Below are 11,316 nucleotides of genomic sequence, written 5' to 3'. Positions count from 1 at the left end.
CATACAACATTAATCTGACATTCTGAAAAAGACAAAATTATAGGAACAGAGAACAGGTGAGTGGCTGCCAAGATGTGGGGCTGAAGAGCATCTGACCAAAGGGGCAGCAGGAGGAGATCATTTGGGGTGAGGAACTCTTCTGTATCTTGCTTGTGGTGGTTGACACATGACTCCCTGCATTTATCAAAACCCATAGAGCTATCTACCATGAAGAGTTAATTTTAAACTATGCAAATTAAAAAAATAAAACAATTATAAAACATATAATGGATTGGTTTGGCAAACGACAACGTCTATTTTAGTTTGGTTTAACTATGAATGCCTACAATTACGATTTCTGGATCAACTGATGGTCCTGCAGACATAAGTATTAAGGGTATATAGGGTCCATGGAATTGATGGGAGCAAAGGAGAGGGTCAGCAAATATTGATGAGTATTGAGATTAGCATGATCTCATGAGTATTGAGATTAGCATGGGGCTCTTTCTATGCTCTCATGAGTATTGAGATTAGCATGGGGCTCTTTCTATGCTTTTTTTTTTTTTAAAGATTTTATTTATTTACTTATTTGACAGAGAGAGACAGCCAGCGAGAGAGGGAACACAAGCAGGGGGAGTNATCTCATGAGTATTGAGATTAGCATGGGGCTCTTTCTATGCTTTTTTTTTTTTTAAAGATTTTATTTATTTACTTATTTGACAGAGAGAGAAAGCCAGCGAGAGAGGGAACACAAGCAGGGGGAGTGGGAGAGGAAGAAGCAGGCTCATAGCAGAGAAGCGATGTGGGGCTTGATCCCAGAACGCTGGGATCACGCCCTGAGCCGAAGGCAGACGCTTAACGACTGCGCCACCCAGGCGCCCCTCTTTCTACGCTCTTAACATGTATGATTTATTTTCATGTTGTTGAGTACTACTACTCTCATTTGATGGATAATGAAATTGAGGCTTGTTCAGAGGGGGAAATAACCCACTTTTCTGAAAACACTGCTTCTACATACAGAATACATAACAGTAACCCAGGCCAGAGGTCAAGGGGAATCAAAGTTAAGAAATAGGTAAGAAGGCATTAAACAAAATTCTGCATAAAGTTTAACAATTTCCTTTGATTTCCAATGATGACTCTGAAGAGTGTTGGGGATGTGGTGGGGAAATGGTGGCTGGTTGGTAATGCAAATAAATGGAATTACAGATGTCAAAACAGCCACACCCAAGGAGCATTTCACTTTCTAATGTGAAGGCGTGTCCTGGGGATACACCACAGGGCTCTGTGCTGTTCTATCATATCAAACACAACTTGAGAGAAGGCATATCAAGCATGCTTATCACATTCACATGTAATACAGAGGTAGGTAAATATTTTACGTATTAGATGGTATATTCAAAATATCATGCCAGGCAAAAAATATGGGAACAAGTAAACACTTGAAATTCAGCAGGAAATATTCACATCAGTATAAAGATGTGTATTTTAGTTCAAAAAATTGTAAATATAGTGCATTGCTAACATTTTGTGAGAAGAATGAGATAAGCACATAGAACGTGTTTTTTAGGGTGCTTATCTATACCTCTTAAATTTCACAAAATTAGGAAGAAAACAAATAGAAGATGATAAATCTTGATTTCTTAACCAGTTTGGGGAACACAAATTTCAATTTTTTGTTGGGCAAATTATAATATAATTAACAATGTGGCTATCAGTTATGCTTCTTCTCAAGCTGTGTTAACGGAGGTGTAGAATAGAACTGACATCCATGGAGATGTTGGGTCAGTGTCTCTGCTCTGATCTGACTGTTTTTGAAGCTGGCTTTTGGTTTTACTGCCTGCGTGTGTGTGCGCGCGCATGTCGGCCCCGGTTGAGCTCTAGCGGGCAAATAGTAATACTCCTGATGGAAGTGAGCAGCGAGATAGCGAACCTGTTTTCTTATCTGTTAAATAAAATAATTAATTTTTTTCATTTACTCAGGGTGTACCTTGAGTAACAAAACAGTGCCTGACACTGTTCCCAGGGCTACAGTTACAGCGGTGGATTTAAAACAACAACAACAACAAAATGAAGATAATATGATCTGCCATTTTGCACTATTGTCAGGATTTAAGACACCTGGTTATTATACATGTTCAGTCATTGCTGAGGGTGATGGTTACTGGCAGAGTGAACAAGTTACGATAAGTATAACGTTTTATATCCTGATGACTTTTAGAAACTTCTTACAAAGGTGCTGATCTGCCGAGACAGAATTAAACAATTTGGCTGGTCTAGGCTGTTACTTCAAAAATCACTCTGGGCGTGTTAGTGAAAACCCCATTAAAATGTCTCCTTCTGATCACTGATTCATTCTAACCGCATTGCATGCTGGCAAATTTGATATTTTAAAACCTTTTGAAACTGACAGAAAAAAAAAACAGCATAGAAAAAAGGGGGGGTGGCTGTTTGAATCGTCAGACCTCTGTGGATGGCTGTATCATCTAGGGTGGGGAGAAACAGTCTTGCTGGCCAGCAGCCCCCGAGCATCAAAGCTTGGAGCCCCCTGGAAAGCTGATAAACTGAGCAGCTAAAAGCGGAGACAAACTCAACCAGCACAGAAGCCTCCAGGAGGGTAATTAGAATCTCTTCTGCCAGACTCAGAAGTCACAAAATATAAGGGCCCTAGGGGGCCCTGCTCAAACCCTGACCGGGATAGAGTAACTCTCAAAGGTAAAAAAAAAAAAAAATGACTTTGGTCCCTCTAGAAAGAATAAGAGGGGCTTATAATAATTACCACCAATTACAAAGGGAGAGAAAGAACCACCTTTTAAGGAGGACAAGGCAAATTGAAATTCTATTTGTGTAACTTTCACTCCGAGGGAAAGAATGAACGGCCCTGTGGCTTCTATGCCATGTCATCTTGCTCCTCTGGCCTGGTCGGCCAGCTAGGGGTCAACCAAAGGCCATTTCTGGATGTTTGACTTTCATTAAGGTGCATTTTCAATGTGTCTAGGAATATGTTAGCATATTTATCCTGGAGTCAGAAAATCACACCATGAATTCTTGCTGAAGTACAGTAAGAATGAGGTGATTGAGACAGATACTTTACAATAAATAATTGCCTCAGTACAGCTTGTTTGGCATGTAGGTAAGTTTTTTTTTGTTGTTGTTGTTGTTTTTTACAGTTCTTGGCCCATAGCCTAAGCATGCTAGAACCATGTGTAGGACAAGTCTCTGGGTCACCAACACTAGCTACGAATGCTTAGACGTGTTTTTCCATTAATCAGTGATTTGCTTAGAATCCACCATTTGGCAAGCATAGCAAAACCTTCCTTGTTGAGGTTCTATCACTGCTTCCTTCAAACTGTTTGCTCATTAATGGGAGAGAAAGAGAAATCCAATGTGCAATTGGAAATTATAAATTTTATGGTCTGTTTCATCTCAAACTGAGTAACGGCATTGGAGAGCCACCAGAAGGCCTTCTCAGAGATTAAGTGCAGAACCGAATCTCCAAGAACAGGTCTATGTCACTCAGGTGAATGTGGATGGAGGTGAGGGGGAAGAGGAAATACTAAATGGGAGAGACAGTAGGAGGACTGCCAGATGATTCAGAGAACTTGACCTGAAAATTTTGGGAAATAGATCTGTAGTCAGACAGCCACCAAAAAATGACACTGAAACAGCAGTAGGAATCGCAGAGTGAGTGGTTCTGCTAAGGAGCTTTATCCTGACAGCAAAACAGATTCCAGTGAACCACAGTGTTGTGGTTGTGTCTAGATAATTTAGGGCATTTTGCTTGGATTACAGAGAGTTCTCCAGCCCAGAGATGTGTGCCGAACAGTTGAGAACACTCAGCAGGATGTCTGCTGGAGGGAGGGGAACAAAAAGGTGACACCTGGCATTAGGAAGAAGTTCCCCTAAAGAACCTCTGTTTGCGGACTCTGCAAAACAGCGCACGTCGGACTGACTAGGGAAGCGGGTCTTCCCTTAATGGCCACTTCTACAACAGGCTTCAAGAGCTGAATACGTTAAAAGTTAGGAAGTTCTTTGGAATTGGTCATAAATAAAACATAGGATGAATATGACATTAGTGATTGAATCACACCTATTTCTGTGATATTAGTAATTCTGCAGGGTAGAGTAAGCTCTTAAATCAGAGGCCTTACAAGCATGGAGCAAGCAAGCCTGATGGTGAATGTTTCGTGTCTAGCGCTTATCAGGATCTCATCAGGCTGGTGAGGAAGACTCTGGAATGTGGGCTTGAAGGAGTTGAAAACAGTTCTCTAGAAGCTTTCGTGGAATGCTTTCCTTTCTTTTAAAGATTTTTATTTATTTGACAGAGAGCAAGAGAGAAAAAGGACGAGGCGGGGAGGGTCAGAGGCAAAGCAGACTCCCCATTGAGCGGAAGCTCGACAGGAGACCCGATCTTGGGACTCTGGGATCATGACATGAGCCGAAGGCAGATGCCTTACCCGACTGAGCCACCCATGCACACTGTGGAATGCTTTTCACTTCTGTAAGTAAAAGTCGTCGGCACCTGAAATCCTCAAAGGTGTGGCAGGTGAGATATGCAGTTTGTGGACCATGCCTGTCCCTTTTGCAGGAACAAATTGTCCCGTCCTGCTCACTTGTGGCTCCCCAGTGTCCATAACCGCCTGCCCCGTGGGATTTCCCCTGTAGTGGTCTGTTGTGCATGCTCTTCTGGGGTCCCACAAGGGGCGTTATTGCTCTTTGTACTTGGCCCTGCTCCTGTGGAATTGCTCCAGCCCCCAGGTGACATGCCCTGATCTTTGGTTTGATGGTCACAATGGAAGCAGGCTTCAGGGCACGTGAGGCAAAGGCATGCAATTTGAAGCTTTGTTAGGCTCACGTTCAACTTCAGCTTTTCTCCCAAAGGCTTTTGTCCTCTTGAGTGACTCCCATACTTGAGTTTTTCTTCATGAGAAAATGAAGAATATTAGTCAAATTTTGATCTAAGATTTTGCATGTCCCCAAATATAATGACCTCCTCTAACTTGAAAGAACGGGAGCAGTTGCAATGTGCCCCCGTACTTCATCCAGAATCTCCTAAACCTCGCTTCCACAGAGGATCTAAAACTGATGCAAGCTCAGTGATGTGCTGATTCATGACTCAGATCACCGAGTGGCCATGCCCTCTGTCAGCACTGTAATTTCACTTCCAGCAGAAGGGACCTGAGCTCAAATCTAATTTAAAATTTTATTTTGTTGCAATCCTCTAGATATCTGCCCTACACTTTCTTGGAAGCAGGCTGTTTCCGAGCAAAGCAGATCTCTTGATACAGGATGTTACAAGCTTCCAAAGGGACTCTGCTCTAAAATGCATCTCTCACAGACCTTACCAAAATTTCTGTGTTAGAAAGCTTAATATTATTAATTTTATGTATTTATTAAAAAGGACATTTCTCATCATTATTAAATAAAAAATAGTATAATAAGACATGGGTGAAAGATATTTTTCCCAACACATATGAAGAAAACATAACAACTAAAATAAATGATACCCATTGATGTAAAAGTCCAAATCCTTTCACAAACACTGAGCTGAAACATAGCTACTAGTATTTAATTCTATACATTGTGCTAGGGATCAGGGGTATAATAATAAATAGATATAATAGACATCTAGGTAGATGTAATAGATATAATGCCTTTTGTCAAGGAATTCAGAATATAGTAAGGAGTAGAGATAGTAGAGAGATAGATCATTGTAACTTGATGTCAGCATTCTGTGGTGAAGATAAGACCAGAGAATCTTATAAGCACAAAAGGAAAGCATTTGATATGGTAAGCTTGTGTTGGAGAAGAACTTGCTGGGGTGTTGGGGTCATGCAGGGGCAATGGCTGGATGACAAAGAAAAGGTCTTCCAAGAAGAAGAACAACACGAATAGTCTAGATTCCAGAAAAGGCATGGGATGAGCGAGAAGTCAGATAGCATTTACATTGCTACAGTGAACAGTGAACAGTGGGATCAAAGAGTGATGGGAAGGAGGTGAGGTTGGATGCCAGGCAGCCAGCTTGTGCTGGTATGAAAGCAATGGGGTGAAAGGGATGAATTTTATACTTAAAGCAGACATTTTTTAGAGAATTTTAGAAATCAGTCAGTCTAGCAAGTCAATACCACTAACTGAAAAAGGAACATAAAGAGGAAGGGAAAATGGAAAGAAAGCCCTGTAAATGGCAACATGTGAGGCCTTTGGAGAGCGAGATTGCCAAAGAATCGTAAATCTTGGGCTGACCTTTCCTCCTGGTACGGGCAAGCTTGTTGCAAGGGCAGAATGTATGTTGGGGTGCATGTTGAGGTAGTGAGGATTGGTCGGCATCCAGTTGTTCTGTGACTGTGAACAGTGGACCTTGAGAGTTGGCCTTCCTGAGATTGAGTCTATTCTTCCTACTAAGCTGATCCTTTTAAAGACTCCTGTAATGTTTCTCAGTCTCCAGGCAAGAATTTCTTCCAGGGCTGGGATCATGTCTTTGTACTCTTGTGTGTGATCATAGGTAAGTCCCTTCCTTTTCAGACTTAATTTTCTAATCTCTAAAATGGGACCAATGTTCTCAGGATCAGTTGATAGGAAGTGCATAAAAACACCTCTCCCTGGGACTCATGCTCACTGCAAGAAGTCAGTATGTGTTAGTTTTCTATTTTGTTTGCTCTGTTTGATAATGGTGATGACTTCATAAAGGTTGATCAGCATGCTTTTGTGGATTGGAAATGTGATTAAGGAAACTAAATGGACTTCTGACTTATCTTGATGACAGAGTCAAACAATTTTGTGTGTGGACCTTCATTGTATTTGAAGTTATTAAAGACAGTTCTGTGCCTCAGTGTGCCAAAGTGACAAAAGGGAGCCTAGGGCAAGACATCATCAGTTGTCCACTAACCCAGATACTGGTCATAATAACTCCTGCTAATACATGCTATCGGTCTATTGGCACAGGAAAAATAAGGCCAGGAAATGTAAATCAAACCTCATTTACTTGGACCCATTGCAGGAGAATCTGGAAGGTGCTGCTGAACCCCTAAGGCTGAACTCTGTTAGCCTTGGAAGACACATCTTCAGACCAATTTGAAGGACAGTTAGTGAAAAGCTTATGTTCGAGATAGTTCATTTACCTCTTCAGTAGCTATTTTTTTGAGAAGTGTTAAATATTCTTTGTTTAATATTATACATAAACCACACTAAAATGCCTTTCATTAAGCAAAAGGCAACATTTTAGATGCAGGGAATTTTAATTAAATTGGCATAGTTAAGACCAAAAAGATAAATGGACCTTGCCAGCTTATCTTCAACCCTTGCTTTTAACAGGCTAATGAACACAACTTGAAACACAGCTGAGTCCTGCTGTTCTGAGACAGTGAAGGGATTTCCTCAGTATTTAAATATTTTAACATAACCAGTTATAGAAATCTAAATATAAAACCAATCTCCTATAAGTTTAGAGATGGCATTTACCATCTCAGTGAAAAGCTGCACACTACTAATGAACTCCAATCATATTTTTAGAAGGGGAAAACGGTGACGGCACTTGCGGAACCAGAATTACTATCAAAGTTCAAAAAGCTGATCACACTCATTTCACCGCAAGCCAATCTTATTTCAGTCAGGACTGTCCAAAAGAAACATTCTATCAGCCATTCATGATCTGAATTCTGGTGTATGAGATCAATTTAAATATGGTACACATGAAAAAAAAAAGTCATGAGACATTTTTGTTTTGTCATAAATGAGGCAATGGCCAGCTATTACTCCTTAGTAGCTTTTTTTGAGATCAGTTATCAAGTCTGCCCTTTCTCTTGTCTTCTTAATACCAGAGAAGATCATTTCTATTCCAGGGCTGGACTTGGGATTCTCCAAATACTCCATCGGCGTCTCCTCTCCCAACGTGATGCCTTCGTTCTTGTTGGCATCCCTGTAAGAAAATCCAGGGGCCCGACCTGTCTTTCTCCCAAATAAACCACGGAGATTTGGCCCAATCTTATGCTTGCGTCCCCTTTCCACAGTATGGCACAGATTTTTCGAATAAAAATCTTCTTGCCCTTCTCAACACCACCCATTTTTAAATCGCTCTTTTTTTGCACGCGAAACAAAAGTATCGGCTTGTAAACCAGCCGGACGCCCTGCTCTCTTCAGTAGCTATTTTGTATCCACGTGGTTACACAATCAAATGATGGCAAGGATTCACAAACAGAGAGAAGTGCAAAATAAAACCTATTCTTCAGAAACACTTTATGTTGGTCAGGGAAGTGATGTTGATCTTCCATTTATTAATTCAGTAATTGTACCAAGTGCTTTATATACATTATTTTGGTTAATATACCCAACAAGCTTGATATATACCGTATTGTCTTTTTTTAGAGATTAAACCAACCGGGCCTAAGAGAAGTTAAATAAATTGCCTAAGGTTACACTGCCAGTTAAGAAGCAAGCTAGACATCTGATTCCTGGTTTACCTGCAGCCGGTGTTCATGGAAATTGCTATACCCTCCTTTGTCAGATGATGGAAAAGATACTTCCACTAAATGAAATTCACAGGGCAAACATAGAAACCACATAAATGAATATATGTGGAAATTTCTCTATTAAGCCAAAGTTGTTTAGCAGGAGAAGGGTAGGTATTGTGTCTGTACCACACCCAAAGCCGCATACCATGCAGAAATGCCAAATGAGCACTTGTGCATGCAGTTGACCTCTGATTTTGAATTAGAAAAGAAGTTCAATTAGAAACAAGCAAGTGGGGCAAAGCAGTAGGGGGTGGGGCGCTCATAGATGGAATTGCCATGACCTATATGTTGTGGATTACTCATTTCTTCCAACTTAGTTAGCAGAAATGCTTCTCACCCCACCAAATACCCTGGACAGAATGACATCTTCTTCCGATTATTCCTGCAGCATCGGCACTTATTTCTCACTCTCCAAATGTCTCTGAAATTGCCTTCTGTGGAAAATTTTTCAAGATGTCTACAGTCAGAGATCACATTTCTTTGAGGAACAAAGCAGTGTATTAATAGATTCTAGAAGACATCATATGTGACCTCTTTGTTTTAAACGTATTTTCTGGGTTTTATATATATTCTTTATACTAACAGTTCATAGCTGATGGCAAACACGATTATTCTTTTTCACTGTGTTTAATTAAGTTGCCATAAATTTCAATTAAGTTTCTCTCCTAGAGATGCAAGTACCTAGTAAACGAAAATCAACAGGTGATGCATTCCGGTTTTCCAGTGGTCTAGTCACTGAGCTGTCTGTGCCTTTAGTAACCAGTTCACATGCTCTTACCATTATTGCACTTCTAGAATAAAATTTCCAGCCAGAAATGTCTTGTGAGGCATTAATCTATGTATATATGCTCTAAAAACAAGGGAAACTGGCCCCAAAAAGAGTTGGTTCTGCAGACTTGATGAATTTGCTCAAAGAGATTAATTAGGCAGACGAGTCCCTTGCCACTGGGAAATACTAAGTCACCAGACCAAAATTATACATTTCCTTGGTGGCAGGTTTGCCACTGGCAAGGGCAAATAAATCTTCCGTGGTCCCTGATGCATACAAAATTTTGTGTACCTGACTTAAGAAAAAGAATACAGGATGATAAAAGTAAAGATAGGCCCACAAAGTTCCAGGGATGAGATGACAAGGTGTGATGAATTTTGTTAGGAGTGAAGAGGGTTGTCTCTCACAACTTGGGAGACACTGAGAAAGAGAAGCATAAAAGAGGGGTTACTTATGCCTTAGACATTTTTTTATAGAGGGTTCATTAAAAGCTTTATTTTCATTCCCTGCTGTTATCATCATAGGCCTAGTCTGGACATGTGTTCAACAGGGGTAAAGCTGAGATACCAATCGGGGAGTCAGAAAATGTCCTGTGATCAGACTTTGTCAGGATAATTGTGCCTGGTTTATTGCTTCTATTGGTGGTATGATAATCATCAGTGATGTTCATCAAATACACCAGTATGTGGTACTAACTAGGTTAGAACCTAGGTGGTACTTCCTAGGTTCTTGTAGTTGAGTGAGTCCATAGGACTAGTTCTGGCCAAAGATTTGCGAACAGAATTGATGTGTGTAACTTCTGAGTACGAGCACTTAACGATGGCCCAAGAGTACGAGAGCTTCTCCCTGAGGTCTCTTTCTCGCTTCCTTTCTTAGTGATGATACCAGATTGTGGCTTCTCTGTCATCCTGGCTGGAGTAAGAGACATAGAGCAGGGTCCCCAGGCTGACCACAACGGGCAAGAAGATGAACAACATACCTTTCTTGTTATAGGTCAGTAGCTTTGGAGGTCATTACCACAGAATGACATTGTCTATCTTATAATACATGGAGCTTCTGGGGCCTTCATGAAAACAAACTTTTGGTAGGCCTAAAATGTCAGTTCACTTATTGAACAAGTAATTTATTGAATGCTACTTTAAGACAGACATTATCCAGGCACTAGAAATATTGTGTTGAACAATGATACCGTCTTCATGGTGCCTCAGACTAATGAGAGGAAAGAGGGGCTGGTCAGCAAGACATTTCCAGATAAGACTACATCTCATCAGTGGGTGCATTTTGGGCTCAGGCTGCATCTCCACAGTATAGACATGAAAAATAAATAAATAAAAGGTAGAAAAATATATTCATCTGAAAAATTGTGTTGCATTCCTGTTCTCTGGTAAATATCTTACAGGATCTTATCTTGAAGACCACAAGAATTAATAAATTTTGGAGATGTGAAGTTGGCACTGCTTAGGGAAAATTTTTTACGGTGAAGTGGAGAATTGAGTCCCTTTTTCTTTTCCTCTGCATATTGCGAGGCTGAGGATGTTATATGCATGTGGACAGCATTGGGTTGGGAGAAATAAGAGGAACCAGGACATGACCAGGGAAAAGTGGCTCTGGGCTTTCAGGCAGAGAAGCTATGGAGATTTTGAATTTGGTTTATAGTCCAGCCATATTTACCACACTAAGACACTGCGTATGAAATTAGGGATATAGAATGTTCATTTGACTAAGCATCTTCAACTTTACATCTTTTAGAAACCCAGCCTAAATGGGTTCTGGTCTGTGGAAGGAAAATGAAACATAGCCAAAGACGGGGGATGTTTGGAGCAGCAGTATTTCCTGGGGAGGGTCTTTGGCTCTGTGATTTTGACCCTATGCTTACTGGTACCAAGAAACTAACCCTCTCCCTTTGAATTCCTTCTTTGAGTCAACTCTTCTTAGATCCGGATGTAAGTTTACACAAGATTGCAATGCCTGGCACAGCAAAGCCCACCAGACTCAAAGGGGAGGGTGAGCCCTTCTGTTTCTTTTTCCTATCAAGTCCCTATCACTGGTCATGTCTGGGAG

General features: G+C 40.8%; 1 pseudogene; it reads right to left on the bottom strand.

The window, feature by feature from the left end:
• Positions 1–7,734: 7,734 nt before the first annotated feature.
• On the bottom strand, positions 7,735–8,039 carry LOC100475664 (annotated as a pseudogene).
• Between the last annotated feature and the right edge of the window lie 3,277 nt (positions 8,040–11,316).

The sequence above is a fragment of the Ailuropoda melanoleuca genome, chromosome 2, assembly GCF_002007445.2.
Source record: "Ailuropoda melanoleuca isolate Jingjing chromosome 2, ASM200744v2, whole genome shotgun sequence".
Classification (NCBI taxonomy): domain Eukaryota; kingdom Metazoa; phylum Chordata; class Mammalia; order Carnivora; family Ursidae; genus Ailuropoda; species Ailuropoda melanoleuca.
This window is presented reverse-complemented; position numbering and strand designations above follow the sequence as displayed.